Source organism: Lithobates pipiens, unplaced genomic scaffold (genome assembly GCF_037356315.1).
Source record: "Lithobates pipiens isolate NorthernLeopardFrog02 unplaced genomic scaffold, aLitPip1_a1.2 Scaffold_22, whole genome shotgun sequence".
Classification (NCBI taxonomy): Eukaryota; Metazoa; Chordata; class Amphibia; order Anura; family Ranidae; genus Lithobates; species Lithobates pipiens.
The window spans coordinates 194,405,393-194,421,217 of NW_027507784.1; the positions used below are offsets into that span (position 1 = coordinate 194,405,393).

The 15,825-nt window shown below is 44.9% G+C and overlaps 1 non-coding gene across 1 annotated transcript; it reads left to right on the forward strand.

Annotated features, from left to right (window-relative positions):
• The first annotated feature begins 13,545 nt into the window (after nucleotides 1-13,545).
• LOC143925772 (U1 spliceosomal RNA) lies at nucleotides 13,546-13,703 on the forward strand. Its single transcript, XR_013262046.1, has one exon. It is a non-coding gene; the product is annotated as a U1 spliceosomal RNA (small nuclear RNA).
• The last annotated feature ends 2,122 nt before the right edge of the window (nucleotides 13,704-15,825 follow it).

A 15,825-nucleotide genomic window follows, 5' to 3' on the forward strand; every position in this document is an offset into this window, starting at 1 on the left:
TCTCAGTCTCAAAGGGAGGAGCAAGAAAAGGGAAATGAGAAAAGCTCACAGGAAACCATAAACCCATAATCTACAGGAAGCCAGACATAAAAAAATACTAGCCATACTGTATTTATGACTTCCAATTTTTCCTTTGCAGATCTAAAACGCTAATAGTAAAAATCATATTGTGGCATTCAACAATTACAGCACTTCCTCATTATAATGTTACCATATAGCCATGTTTTAAACAGTAGTACAAGCACTAGGCTGCCTGTATCTCTACCTTTTGTGTTATCACTGTTACAAAGTAGGCAGGTGTACGACAAAGGAAAATCCTCCACCTAGTTCATGATCTTTATGCATTCATACTTCTTTTAACAACAGCTTTCTCTTTCATTTCTAACGGTATAATTTAAAAGTTTTTTTTTTCAAATTCCTGACAACCATTACTTATTTGACTTGTTTGTATTTTTTATTGGTATATATGCAATGTGCTTTACTGCGAGTGCATTCACACCACTGCTTCGGAAAATATGTGTTTTAACATACAACAAAATGCACCTTTCATTTTTAATTCATGTTGAATTTTTCCAAAGGAAATAAAAAGTGGGCAGAGATTTCCCATTTATTTTCCAAAACATAACTAAAATACTCTTTCAATGGAATGGGTACAGGAACTTAGGCTAGTCTTCATAAACAACATACCAGGTTCATATAATGTAAGTAGGTAAATATCCGCTCTCAGTTAAACTTAAACAACAGCAGCTGAACACCATAACCTAGATACTGGGCACAGACATGCAAAGACAAAAAATAAAGTGCAGCGCTTGTTCGATAAATAATAATTAAATAATCGTACAAGTGAAACGTACAAAAATGGTGACAATCCAAAACCAAAATAAAGGGGCATTCAAACGAAATCAATATTAACATGTAAATGTGCAATAAAAAAAAAAAAATTAATTCATATGCGAGTCCATAAATCATAAATAAATGTCCATAGAAATATCAATCCAACAGATAGTGTGACTTGATTGAATAAAAATAATATACTTGACCACGTGGGACCCGTCACCTTTAATCACCACTAATAAGATGGGGGCTTACCAGATCATCAGTGACCCCCTGTTTAAGGGAGGTCAGTCAGTGCGTATAATGTCACAAATTCCAGCTCCAGACGACCAGATGTGAAAAAACGGGTGTCTTCTATCTGCAGACTCCGCAGCTCAGGTGATCAGTCACCGCAAACTTCACAAACATTTGCCAGCGTGGAGTCCTTTTTACAGCATCTGACTTTATGCAATAAAGAAAAACATTTTTTGGTGTTAAAACATATTACACGATTCGGAGCACTTTTTATTTTGCATGAGCCTTCACGCTGGCAAATGTTTGGGAAGTTTACGGTGACTGATCACCTGAACTGCGGATTCTGCAGATAGAAGACACCCGTTTTTTCACATCTGGTCGTCTGGAGCCGGAATTTGTGACATTATACGCACTGACTGACCTCCCTTAAACAGGGGGTCGCTGATGATCTGGTAAGCCCCCATCTTATTAGTGGTGATTAAAGGTGACGGGTCCCACGTGGTCAAGTATATTATTTTTATTCAATCAAGTCACACTATCTGTTGGATTTTTTTGATATTTCTATGGACATTTATTTATGATTTATGGACTCACATATGAATTCATTTTTATAAATTTTTTGTTGCACATTTACATGGTAATATTGATTTTGTTTGAATGCTTTATTTTGGTTTTGGATTGTCACCATTTTTGTACATTTCACTTGTGCGATTATTTAATTATTATTATTTATTGAACAAGCGCTGCACTTTATTTTTTTCTATACCAGGTTCATAGCCATGAGGTATCTGTGGGTCAATTTCTGTACTTCTACTAAGTTATTTGTGAGGCCCGTTATTATAAGCCTATGCAATGTTCTAGTGTCTTCTGTACTCCACAGTTGGACATCCTCCTCTCTTGTCCTATTTCTTTTCTCACCTTGCCTTCTATCTTGCTATCCCATTTTCTCAAAAGGAATCTTCTGATCCTTCTTCAGGGTTTTCAGACCTTTCTTCTGAGCATCCCCATTGTGGTATCCTCCATGTTCTTCTTGATATTCTTTTATCAGTTGGAGACACCAGTGACTGACAATAAGAAAATAGTTTTAGGCTGTTACTATAGGCATATGAATATTTTTAATGAATATAACTTTGGGGACATTAAAGCAGAGTTCCACCCAGATTTTATTTATATTTTTTGCTAATCCGTTCTGCTACACTGCATAAAATATTTTAATGTGTGTGGTTAATAAATTTGCCATTCAATTTCTGGATTTTTTTATGTATTCGCGTTTATTTTCTTCTTTGCAGAGCGCTTGCATCTTCACTGTGGGCATAAGAAGCCCAATAGGAGTCTGTTCCGGGACATGTTGTTGCTGGATACCCAGCATGCACCCCCCGATCTCGCACAGTATACACAGGCCGTAGTGCAGGAAGATTATCGTGTTGCCATAACAACGGGCCCGGTGATGCCTGTTGTCTCCTGGGATTGATGACACACATCTCCCAGGAGACATTGCAAAGTCGGAAATGACGCATGCGGCTGCTGCCATGAAGGAGGAAGTGAGAAAAGAATAAAGAATTACTAAAGTGATCCAGAAAAAAAATATATATATATATGGCAATTTGTAATTACTGCACATATTACTGCTGGATGGTGAGGACTTCAAAATGTGGGTGGAACTCCGCTTTAAAAAAACTTACTTTGGCTTATTGTTTATTTTCTAAGTCATGTGAATAGCACAAGGACAGGTCACATTTTTATACTGTATCTTGTAAATTTTGAAATGTCATGTTATGTCTTTTAAGACGCCTTCTGTACACAGCCCTGCCTTGTATGTTCAGAATCTCGTAAATCCAAATAAGAGTATGTTAACCCAACAATTCATATCCCTGATATGCACCTCCTGTACCATCTACCTGTATGAAAAAGTATCTTGTTCTCTTTGTATTGCTTCCTTTGTGTAATATCCCTGGTGTTCCTGCCAGTCCCTCTGCTTTCCTATTAAAAACTGACCACGCTAAGCAGGAGAACACACTATGTTCAGATCTCTAGCTATGCTGGGAACTCAATGTGCTCTCCACCAATGATCAGACTTGTCCTAAAACACTCCTCTGTACAGTATTTCACTGGAAAGTTCAGTGACCTGCTGTTTCACCTTCCCCAGCTCTTATAAAGCATAGAACAGAGGGATCACGTTTAAAAAAAGGGGGAAAAAGGTATTCATATTTTTTTTTTAATCTCAATACAGAAATGTTTTGCCTTTCATTTCTTTTTTAAACTAAATAGTTTTACAAGGTGAAGGTTTAAATACACTTTAAAACCTCATTAAAATGTCACTCTTTAAAAAAAATACTCTTTTAATAACTTTTACACTCTCTATGCCCATTTAACATGCATTTCCCAAATCCACTATCCATTGTAAATATCATTACCATAAAAATAAAATATTGAGAAACATAAGTTAAACTGTAGCCACCTAAAAAATGTCATGTAATCCAACTGGACCATTTAAAAAAAAATGCGATGTCCAATTTTACTACTTACTGACCTAATTTCTGTTCAGTAATTGTTACTTTCAAACTGGCAGAAAAGCAGTAATACAGGCACTGGGTGAGGATTTAGGGAAACAATTTGCCAATGAAGTAATATCTGCTCCATGCCCTGTAATAACTGTAATCAGAGATGGTGGTATGATTGTGGAGTCATTACTCACAGCAGCTTCTGCATATAGTGGACTCAGATACTGTATTTACCTCAATAGGAAAACTGCAGATGAAGTCAAATCTGTGGAATTTCAAGGTACAAAATAATTTTCATAACATAATTGGGCATGAAGAAGCATTATGATAAATTTTATTGTATATTAGATATCAGATAGATATAGAAGAATAAAACCACACAGTGAGCATTTGTTCTGTAACAGGATCAGTAATCGACCAAATGATCAGACAAAGAATAAATTGAGTTTGTGCTGTCATGCAGCACTGTACCCAAATTAAATTTTTATAATTTTGTTCACACAAATAGAGCTTTCGTTTGGTGGTATTTTTTTTTTTGAAAACTGACATTTTATTGAAATTTCAAGTGAAACAAAGAAATCAAAGAAGGAACAATAAGGCACAGGCAATAAAAGTAAACGGTCACAGACCACAGTAAGCAAAGGCAAAGAATACAGCATTGCATCAACTCAAGCATTACAGTACAATGACACTCAGTTACCGGGAGAGTTAGATTCCTGCAGCCTGCTACCGGTCAATTTAACAAACCTTTCTGTAACCAAAAAAAAAAAAGGAAGGGAGCTTAAGGAGAAAGAAGGAAAATAGAAAAGATGAACAAGAACACGAAGAATCGTGCGAACAGCCCTAGAATGGGAGAGAAAAGGTGTAGAGTAGATAAAGAAGAAGAAAGAAATGAAAAGGGAAGTAAAAGAAAGAAAAGTAAAGTAAAGGACGCCCCTCCGACCCACCGAACCCGCGCCCCCTCCCCCTCCACACTCAGAAGGCGGATGCCTCCATCTTATCCCAAAGATCCCATACCTTGTTATGTTTGTCAAGCGTGTTATTTAGGGAAGCTGTAAGATATTCCATACGCCTGACGTCTCTAATTCTAGTGTGTAACTCAACTAGTGAAGGAATCTCCCGTTTCTTCCATTTTAGGGCAATTAGGCAGCGCCCAGCCGTCAGGACATGGGCTAACAGGAATTGGGAGGATCGGGAGAATGTGGCAGGAGGGAGGCCCAGGAGAAACAGCTTGGGGTCTAACGGTATTTGTGCTTCAAAAATGGTATATAATAAGGCCCTAACCATTTCCCAATAGGGGACAACTCGTGGACAAGTCCAGTAAATATGGAACAGTGTCCCAACTGCACTACGGCAGCGCCAACAGCGGGAGTCCGTGGAGGGGTAAATAGAATGGAGCAGGGACGGAGTTTGATACCAATGCAGCATAACCTTGTATTGATTTTCCTTATATAAAGTGCAAACGGAGCTTTTAGCTGCACGTGACCAGACCCGCTGCCAGGTCTCCAAGGGCACGGCCTCCCCCAAGTCCCTGTCCCATTTATCCATATACGCGTGCCGCGGACCCGTCAAAGAAGAATCCGCTATTAGAATTTGGTATGTACGTGAGATCATGCCCTTTGGAGACGAGCCCTCCAGGCATACCTTTTCAAACTCAGTTAAAGGGGAAAATTGTAGGGTCGGTGTAAAAGATTGTGCGAAATGGCGGATCTGCAGATAGCTATAGAATGCTTGTTTAGGTAAATCATATAAATCCTTTAATTCCTGGAATGATCTAAGTAACTTAGTCCTAGTGTCCACCAGCTGACCAAAACGAAAGAGACCTCTGCTAAACCAGGGTTGGGACATTCGAGATGTCAGACTATCCGGAACAGTGGGAGTAAACAAGAAAGAGGTGGCCAGGGAGGTTGGGGAGGACAGCGGATACACTTTTTTGGAGCGGAGCCATAAAGTGCGAACCAGCGCTATTGGTCCCAATAATTGATATTTACTAAGGCTAATTTCCGTGCTCCACAACATGGAGTTAGGATGCGTAGGGGCCAACCACAGCTTCTCGATTTGGGACCAGCGGTTATAGGCGTGTAGCGTACGCCACGAAGCTATCGGTCTAAGTTGGGCCGCTAAATAGTATTTGGTTACATTGGGGAAGGCTAGACCCCCCTGATAGCGTGGGGCAAATAGTACAGACCGTGCTAACCGGTGCCTTCCATAGTTCCAAAAAAAACGTAGAAGGTCACCCTGGAGCGACCTAAGGTGCGCCAGAGGGATAGGGATGGGTAGAGTCTCGTAGAGGTAGAGAAGTCTAGGGAGGATGGTCATCTTAATGGTCGCTAACCTGCCAAAGAGGGACAGTTTTAGTAATTTCCATTTGGCCAGGGACGCCCTAATGTCCTTAAAAAGTTGGGGGAAATTAGCTTTATATAGAGTCTCATAGGACGGAGTAAGATGTACCCCCAGATATTTTAGAGAGGATGTCTTCCAAGCGTAGTGAAAGGAGTGAGACAGAGTGGACAAAGTCCTCGGGGTCATATTAAGGGGAAGGGCTTCCGTCTTTGAATTATTGATTTTGTAGCCCGAGAGAAGGCTGTAAGCGTTCAATTCTTTATGGAGATTCGGCAGGGAAATATGTGGCTGAGTCAAGGATAGGAGGACATCATCCGCAAACAGGGACACTTTAAAGTCCCTTGTCCTGACCAGGATGCCATGAATGTTCGGATTTAGCCTTATACGGGCAGCAAGGGGTTCGATGCACAGGGCATACAAGAGAGGGGATAGAGGGCATCCCTGCCGAGTTCCATTAGTGATAGGTAGCGCGGGAGAGAGGGCAAACTGGGTCCTAACCAGGGTCAGTGGGGACGAGTAGAGGTGAGAGATAGCCTGTAGGAAAGGGCCGTCCACCCCCGCCCTCCGGAGCGTGGCGAACAGGAAGGGCCAGCCTAGCCTATCGAAGGCCTTTTCAGCATCCAAACTAAGGAGTAATGCTTCCGTATTGTTCCTGTTCGCCACCTCCACGAGGTCAATCATTCTCCTGGTATTATCCCCTGCCTGACGACCGGGGATGAACCCCACTTGGTCCTTATGTATCAATGAGGGCATAAAAGCATTCAGTCTGTTGGCCAATAACTTAGTAAAAAATTTTAAATCCGAATTTAGGAGAGCTATTGGCCTATAATTAGAGCATAGAGTGTGGTCTTTCCCAGGTTTGGGAAGCATGGTCAGGAAGGACGTTTGCATATCCCTCGGGATGGTTGTCGTGCACATGAAAGCATTAAATAGTGAAGTAAGTCGGGGAAGCAGGATCGGCAGAAAAGATTTATAGTAAAGGTAAGGCAGGCCATCAGGCCCAGGAGCCTTGTTGTTAGGGAGGGCTTTAATTATGTCCTCTACTTCCTCATCTACAACTGGAGAGTTAAGGCTAGTTAGAGCCGTGGGGGAGAGCCTTGGGAGGTTACAGTCCGACAGATATTCGTCAATTGCTTGGGCCAAAGCGGGTGTCGGAGGGTTATGGGGAACGCTCGGATCGTTGTAAAGGGCGGAATAATAATCATGGAAAAGTTGGGCGATTTTAGAAGGGTGTGATTGTAAAGTGCCAGTCGCATCTTTGATGGAGACGGGTGAGGTGACCGCAGTCCTCTCACGAAGTTGCCTTGCTAAAAGTGTATGGGATTTGTTTGCTTTATCATAGAAAGTTTGTCTCAGACGAAGAAGAGCCTTCTCCGTCTTCCCAACCTCTAGGTCCCGTAAGCTCGCCCTGGTGCTCACTAAAGCCCTAAGCGTGTGAACCGTAGGGGATCGCAGGAGGCTGGCCTCCAGATCATGTAACCTGCTGAGCAGAAGCTGTCTCGCCTCGTTCGCATTCCGCTTCATGGCCGTAGATAGTGCAATACACTGACCTCTAAACACTGCCTTGTGGCCCTCCCACACTAAGGTCAGAGACACCTCAGGAGAGGTATTTTCGGCAAAGTAGAGCCTCAGAGTACTCTCCAATTCAGACCTGGAAGTAAAAATTCATTAAGCCGCCAGTGGCAGGCACGTGAGGAGCCTGGGGCAAGGGCCAGTGATAGAGTAATTGGCGCATGATCAGACCACGATATCGCTTGAATGTCTGAACTCGTGCATGTGCGGAGCGTGGGGGCGTTTACAAAGAAATGATCAATGCGGGAGTGGGACTTGTGAGGGTGAGAATAAAACGTGAACTGTTTAGCGGAAGGGTACATCGTGCACCATGCGTCAAACAGAGCATACTTTCTGGTCAGCTGGCGGAACGAGGTGGATTTCCTATCATCCATAACACCGGCCCTCCCGTGGTAACTGAAAGCCTATCTAAAGTCGGGGAGAAGGCCACGTTGAAGTCCCCTCCAACCACCAAAAATTGGTGGGGCGAGGAGTACAACCGTTTAAACACTTTGGAGAGGAAGGGAACCTGGTTGGTGTTGGGCGCATAAATATTGCATAAAGTTAGGTTGGACCCCTTCCACGCGCCCCGCAAAATAAGATAGTGACAAAGTGGATCTACATATTGTGAATGTAATTGGAAGGGGGAGCCTTGTTTAAAAAGGATCGCTACGCCAGCCCGTTTGCGTGTGTTGGAGGCAAGGTACGTCTGTGGGAAGTGTCTGTGGTCAAACGACAAGGTGCCCGACTTCAGGAGGTGAGTCTCCTGGACGAAGATAATGTCTGCCTGTGAGCGCATGAACTCACGAAGGGCCAGACTACGTTTAATATTGGAGTTCAGGCCCTTTACGTTTAACGACAGAATCTCAATCATGATGGAGACCAAAAAGAAAACAAAAAGCATCGCTTACCCCTCCTACCTCTCCCGAACCAGAGTGGCGGAGGTTCCTGCCAGAGATCCATCCAAGGGAGCCCGGGACGCAGGGTCGGAGCAAACCGGAAAGAGTCCAAGTCTCTAGGGAAGAAGGCGTCCAAAGAAATGAGAGAAAAAGAAAGCAAAGAAAAGGGGAGGCTGAGCTCCAGAAAAGAAAGAGAAAACATAACAATAAACCAAACATATGGCGTACTAGCAATCAATAGCAACTCAGCCGACATAGATACGCCAGCATGTAATCCACCTAAAACCGGTGGCATTGAGGGGCTTCCCGAGGGGCCCTCTCGCACGGGCGCGAATACTTCACGCCCGCCGAAAAGTGGCCTAACTAGCAAAATCGCCAGATAGGAGGCCAGTCGGGAAACTCCGAGGGGGGTGAAATAGATGACCAAGGAAGAGATACGCAACTCCCTGGCCTGCCTACAGATAAAGCTAAAAAACAAAAAAGAGGATAGGGGCCGGCACCTGGCCCAAGCAGCATGTGATGGGCTACACCTCACTTACCATCCTTAGTTAAGCCTTTAACCTCAGTCCCACACAGCCAAACTAACAAACAGTAGAACCAGGGAACAATTCAACAGGATGGTAGTCCCCCCGGGGGAGAACTAGGAAAGTTGGGGGAAAGCTAGAGGGGCCCAGGACCTCACAACAGAACTTAAAGGAGTCCTCCGAGCCGGCGCCCCCCAAGAGGAGCGCCGGCAGGGGATGACCCCCAACAGAACAACTCCAAGTAAAGTAACTCCCACCCGCGGGGTAATGGGCTTGGTAAGAGCATCCCACATTAAAACAAAAAAAAACAAATGATAACCAGAAACGCTGACAGCCCCCCCCAGGACAGCACCCCCCTTGAGGGGGGACCGCCCCAGGAGGGGAGGGCTCACAGTGTCAAATCCCAACATAAACCCGCTAAAGGCCCAGCGTTAAGAAGGCACAAAACAGTCCAGAGTGTAAGTTCCAAGATGCAACGGTGACCATGATAAGGGCCTAAGCCCGTCGTCCCCGGGATGGCGGGGGGGTTCCAGCCGGGCCGGGACCCATGCGTTTTCGACCCACCACCTGGGTCCAAGGAACCGGACGTGGCGGCGGGACCGGGAGAGGTTCCCAGCCGGGAGTGGGTGGGACGGGAATGTCCAGGTCTCTGCAGAAAGACTGGAGTTCTTCCGGGAATCGGAGCGTTGTGGATCTCCCATCTTTCTTGGCCGTGAGACTAAAAGGAAAGCCCCAATGATAGCGGAAGTCATTTTCATGTAAAAGTGACAAGAGAGGTTGTAGGGAACGCCGTTGCTGAAGAGTTAGCCACGACAGATCCGGGAAGAGTTGAATGGAGGCTCCATCAAAGTCAATAGCGTGCATGTTGCGGGCCTTTCTCATAATCTCTTCTTTAAGAGAGTAATTATGAACTCTGCATATCACATCGCGTGGTTTAGAACCCGGCCCCCGTGGCCGGAGGGCTCTATGGGCCCGCTCAAGCTTGATCTTTTGGCGTTCAGGGCGGCCCAGGATACTGTTAAAGATGGCTTGAAGCGTGATGGATAAGTCCTCGTCCTGAGTCGCTTCCGGAAGGCCGCGGACTCTAATGTTATTCCGTCGGCCTCTATTATCTAAATCCTCAAGATGGCGCTGGAAGTCGCGGAGGGTACTCGCCTGCGAAGCCAGCTGGGAGTGGATGTGGGAGATCTCGAGTTTAGTGCCCTCATGCTCATCTTCCAAGGAGGACACCTTGGTAGAAAGATGGTGTAAGTCCGTACGCAGCATATTAATCTCAGACCTGCAAGTTTCACGGACCTCTTGAATAAGCATACGAAAGTCCTGCTTCGTGGGCATACAACGAACGTAATCTCTCCAAGAGGTGCACGGTTCAGGATCGGAGTCATCTTCCTTAGGACCTCCAGCATCTCCCGTCAGGTCCACACGAGCTGCCCGAGCCGCGCCAACCCCCGGCATCAATGGGCTAGGGGGAGGGCGGCGGGACATCTGAGCCGAAAGACCATGGGTCCCACCCGTCGAGGGGAGAGGGTCGGGGTAGTCCACAGGTCGCGGTGCCCTGGAGTGGGCCCGAGGCTGATACCGCGGTCCCTGGAGAGGCGCTGGGGGAGCGGATGTTGTCTTGGTCCCCTGGGACCGCTGAGGAAGGGGGCACGGATCCCATGTTGGAGTGGGGGAATCCCATGGGGAGGTATACTGGGATGAGTGATCCTGCTGTCCCTGTGTAGGTGACACAGGGGCTATCAGGCAGGGAGGGAATGACTGGGACAGGCTGTCAGGTGGATGGACTCCATGTAATGTCCCCTCTCCCTCACGAGTGAGAGGGGGATAGTCAGTGGCATACCCAGCGTTCTCACCTCCTTCCGTAGTACAGCTGTCAGCATTCCAGGCGCCAGGTACTGCAGAAGAGCTTGTAGAAAGCACTGTCCGTGCCATGTTGGGCAGGGGCTGCTGCACCTGCTGTCCGTCCCCTCTGTAGCTGCCTGTGGAAGATGTATGTGCAGCCCGGGAGTGTAAGGTACCATCAACGCCTCCCGCGGATGTCAGGAGCCCCTCCGGATCGAACCCCAGATTGCCAGGTCCCTCCGATGTGCGGGATGCAGGGGAGTCCTCCGCAGGCGCGGCCGCCGGCGCCATCTTGGCCTCGTGGTGTCCCGCTGCCTCCGGGCTAAAATACTCCGTTATAAGCGGCGGAGGAGCCGAGGAGGACCGTGTGCTCAGTCCCTGAGAGCTGGGCTCCCTGTGGCGCTTCGATTTGCCCATAATAAGCCAAAGTAAGGTGCCGGCAGTTAGCTATAGAGGCAGGCCAGGAGAGGAGCTTCAGTGCCGTGCGTCTCTACCCGCTGCCATCCAGACCACGCCCCCCCCCCCGTTTGGTGGTATTTTAATTTATTTGTATTATATTTATTATGTAGCGCCCTGCTCCCAATAAGCAGACGCCAGGGGCGGACTGACTGACCCCGGGCCACTAGGGCACCCCATCAGGGTTGGCAGGCTCAGTAAAACCAGGGACAGTATGTAAAAATCTGTGTTTTTTTTTTTTATATCTGTCTCTGAAATGTCCCTTATCGACATCCTTTTGTTCTAAAAATCCCGAGATTATAGCTGGCCTACCTCTCCAGTACCTTCTCAGCCAATAGAAACATGTCTGTGTATACTGTGTGATTGTATACTGTGTGTGTGTGTGTTTGTGTATACTGTGTGGCCCCATAATTTCTGATTGCCCGGGGGCCCCATGAGTTGTCATTCCGCCCCTGGCAGACGCTATTGTTTTGTAAATTTAAGTTTGTCTGAAGCTGCAGTCTTGGCTCAGACTAATTATGTTAATGTTCGGAGTTCTGTACAAGTTCAGCTGAGTTGTGCTAGTTTCCACTTGGCCATGGGTGTCACTGTCACCACCGGTAAGTGTTGGAAATGCAACAGGCTGAATGCATTGGGTACCACTTTTACTCAAAAATAGCCCAGTGGGAGTGGTTCACCCACTGTGCATTCTGGGTAAGGGTACTTAAGGTACAGGCGCTATTTTTTTGGGGTTCGTTATCCTGACCTCATGGCCCTCCTGGCCTGAGGTGTGTGCTGCCTGTCTCTATATCTCGGGGCCGGCTGGCCCGAGGCTTTGTAACTGAAAGGGTGGGCCCAAAAGTCTTGGGGCCTACTGATCTGGGGTGGTCCTGTGCCTTCTCGCCTGCGGGAAGAAGCCAAGCAACTGGAGAATCCAGGGGAGGACTTTTTCAGGAGTGGACCGAGCAACAAGGCTGGTATCTATGGAAGAGCCTGGAGACTCAGTTGGAGGATGCATCCCGGGTCACCTACCACACAGTACAGCCGGACCGGCTGAAAGAAACTGGTACTGTGTGACAGTTCTTTAACTACTCAACAAGTTGATGGTTGTACCTTCCTGTGGCAGAGGATTGCACAAGGATTTCGTTATACTGACCTGTTCACAAGTCTGTGGCAAAGACTTTGTTTGAGGATCTCACCGGCTGCTAGGTCAGTGAGAGAGGCCTATCCGGTGGTTGCCAGATCAAGCCTGTGGAAGCGATTTGTCCTCTGGATCAAGGAAATACCTCTAACCCGCAATTACAAGGTACCTGAACTCCCCTTAACCCTCTACCCCTCTATTGCAAAACTTTATGTTCTTTCAAATAAACCTATGGAAAAAGGACTGGGTGTTGGAGCTAACATTCTTTAATCCACTTTACAACGAGACCCCTAAGACGGACACAGTGAGCAGGTGAGGTAACGGTAAGCCCAATGAAGCAGCTCCTTCGGGGGTCAGTGCTACAATTATTTTATATTTATTTTTATTTTTTGCTAAATAAATAAAAAAAGACCAAAAATGCTATAAAATTTTGCAAACAAATTATCTTTCTTCATAAATGTAGGCCAAAATGTATGCTGCTGTATTTTATTGGTACAAATAACCCAAATCAATATATATTATTTAGTCTATAGGAAAATTATGGCTTCAACAAATTATGGTATATACACTAAATTGTCAAAAGTATTGGGACACATGCATTTACTGGCATTCCGGTCTTAGTCCGTAGGGTTCAGTATTGAGTTGGCCCACCCTTTGCAGCTATAACAGCTTTAACTCTTTTGGGAAGGCTGTCTACAAGGTTTTGGGGTGTGTCTATGGAAATGTTTGACCATTCTTCCAGAAGCGCATTTGTGAGGTCAGGCACTGATGTTGGGTGAGAAGGCCTGGCTCACAGTCTCTGCTCAAATTCACCCCAAAGGTGTTCTAATTGGGTTGAGGTCATGACTCTGTGCAGGTCAGTCACGTTCCTTCACCCCAAACTTGCTCATCCATGTCTTTATGGACCTTGCTTTGTGCAATGGTGTGCAGTCATGTTGGAACTGGAAGAGGCCATCCAGAAACTGTTCCCACAAAGTTGGGAGCAGGAAATTGTCCAAAATGTCTTGGTATGCTGACGTCTTAAGAGTTATCTTTACTTACTAAGTAAGGGGCCAAGCCCAACCCCAGATAAACAACCCCACACCATAATCCCCCCTCCATCAAATGATTTGAACCAGTCCACAAACCTTGTGGACAGCCTTACCAGAAGAGTTGAAGCTGTTATAGCTGCAAAGGGTGGGCCAACTCAATATTAAACCATACAGACTAAGACTTCGATGCCATTAACGTTCATGTGCGTGATACTTACCTGGCAGGGGAGATACCATGATTCTGAAGGTGGTTCTCCCAGGACGAGGCTCGGCCATTGCACTTCGGCTGTGCTGAGTCCCGCGATTTCCTTAAATGCAGGAAACTTGACTGCATAATTTGTGGTAGTGGGGGATTGCATTTTGCTTTAAAGAAAAATAAGTTCCTGTGCATGATACATGGGGCACGCACAAGGTGCGTTCTGTGAAAGAAGTCATATGAGGTCCACCCAGAACAAAAGAGCTTCCACCCCACTGTTATAACACAATAAGCCGGGCAGGAAACAGTTAATCTTTATGTAAGTGATGTAACTAAGGTTTGTTGGGCATGTTATTTCTTTTTGCTGATGATACAAAGGTGTGTAATAGGGATGACATCCCTGGAGGTGTCTGTAACATGGAACATGATTTGGCATTGCTGGAAGATTGGTCAAAGCAGTGGAAACTTCAGTTCAAGGTTTTTAAATGTAATATAATACATCTAGAAAAGAAGAATCCCTTGACAGAGTACAACATTGGGGGGTACAGTGTTGGCACTACAGAGGTAAAAGTATTTGGGAGTACTTATTTAGATGATTGCAAAATGGGCAAACAGTGTGAACAGTCAGTGGGAAAAGTGAATAGAATTCCAGGATTCATCACTAGAGGGAAAAATTAGGTTCTGATTACTCTATATAGAACTTTAGTAAGACAAGGCCATTTTTTGCTATTTAGCACTGTGCTAGTTTAACCTATAATTTCTGTAAACACAAATGAAATTTATATAATTTTTTTCACACAAATAGAGCTTTCTTTTAGTGGTATTTGATCACCACTGTTTTTTTTGTTTGTTTTTTTATGTAAACGAAAAAGACTGAAAATTTTGAACAAAGAACCTCAATATTTTTTACTTTCTGCTATAAAACATAACAAAAAAAAATAAATGTCTTCATAAATGTAACCAAAATGTATTCTGCTGTGTCTTTGGTAAAAAAAAAAAAAATCCCAATAAGTGTATATTGATTGGTTTGTGTGAAAGTTATAACTCAGGAAACTCTGGTATATATACACTGGAATTTTTTCTTTCTTTTTTTTATATATTAGTATATGGCAGTGATCAGTGACTTATAGTGGGACTGTGATTGTGCGGCAAGTAATCTAACACTAACGGATGGCAACTGACTAACTGACACTGACACAGCAATCAACATAGCAGAATATAAAAACAATCTTATCGTTCTTGCATGCATGCTTCTTGCAACTGACACTGACACAGCAATCAACATAGCAGAATATAAAAACAATCACATCGTTCTTGCATGCTGCATATTACATAACTTTTTGCGAAAAATGCGGCCGCAGTTGGGACTGAAGCCGGCTTATTAACGGATCAAAGAACTCTGACGGCTCTTGAACCTGGCCGTCCTGACATGCCCCCCCCCCCCAAAGCGAAGTTCGTCAAAAGTATCTAGAGTACTTTTTGGGTAGGGGGGCCATTGATATTCCAGAGAATCTATAAATATGTGGGACACCCTAAAAAGGGTGTTCTGGTGTCCCACACTAGTGCTCCTGCATCCAGATGTGTAAACAGCTGCTGAGTGTCCCCTCCTTACACTGAATCTAGTTTGCAATTCATTCTAGTTACAAACCCATCTAGACAACAATGTATTAAACTTCTTTTAATACAAATAGGCATGAACAAATGTATTAACCTGCATCTGCAAAAATATCGTATTAGTGGGCGAACAAACAATGTTTACTATGAACGATTACTGTGCCCACGAACCTGAAACATTTTAAACTGTACAACAGTAAAGAAAAGCACATGGAGCAGCACTAAAGTAATAATAATAATAGGAACACACGACAAATACTTACTTTTTTGCAGTACATTCTTGATCCTTCTGTACTGATCTTGCTCCCTCAATTTCAGGTCTGACCAGTGTTACCACTTCTCACAACTTTAGTCATGATCTCGGCCTTTCTCACATTTGGGTTGCTGTACAGTACATAATTCCTATCATAGTTGTCCCTCTTCAAAATGTCCACCATCTCTACAAAGGACATATTTGAGGCCTTATATCTCCTCCTGGATTGGGAACTGCCTTTCTCCGGGCTTTAGTAGTCCTGCTCGTTGCTGCTATTATCATGCACCTGCTGTCTCTCTGCCATGTGCTCTCCCACTGCGCCGAAAGAGAAGGCGGCGGGGAATACACTAGAAAGAAGGTCAGGGGTGGAGTTTTACGCATGTGCAGTCTATATAAAGCATAACATGCATTGTACATAGATCTGTAA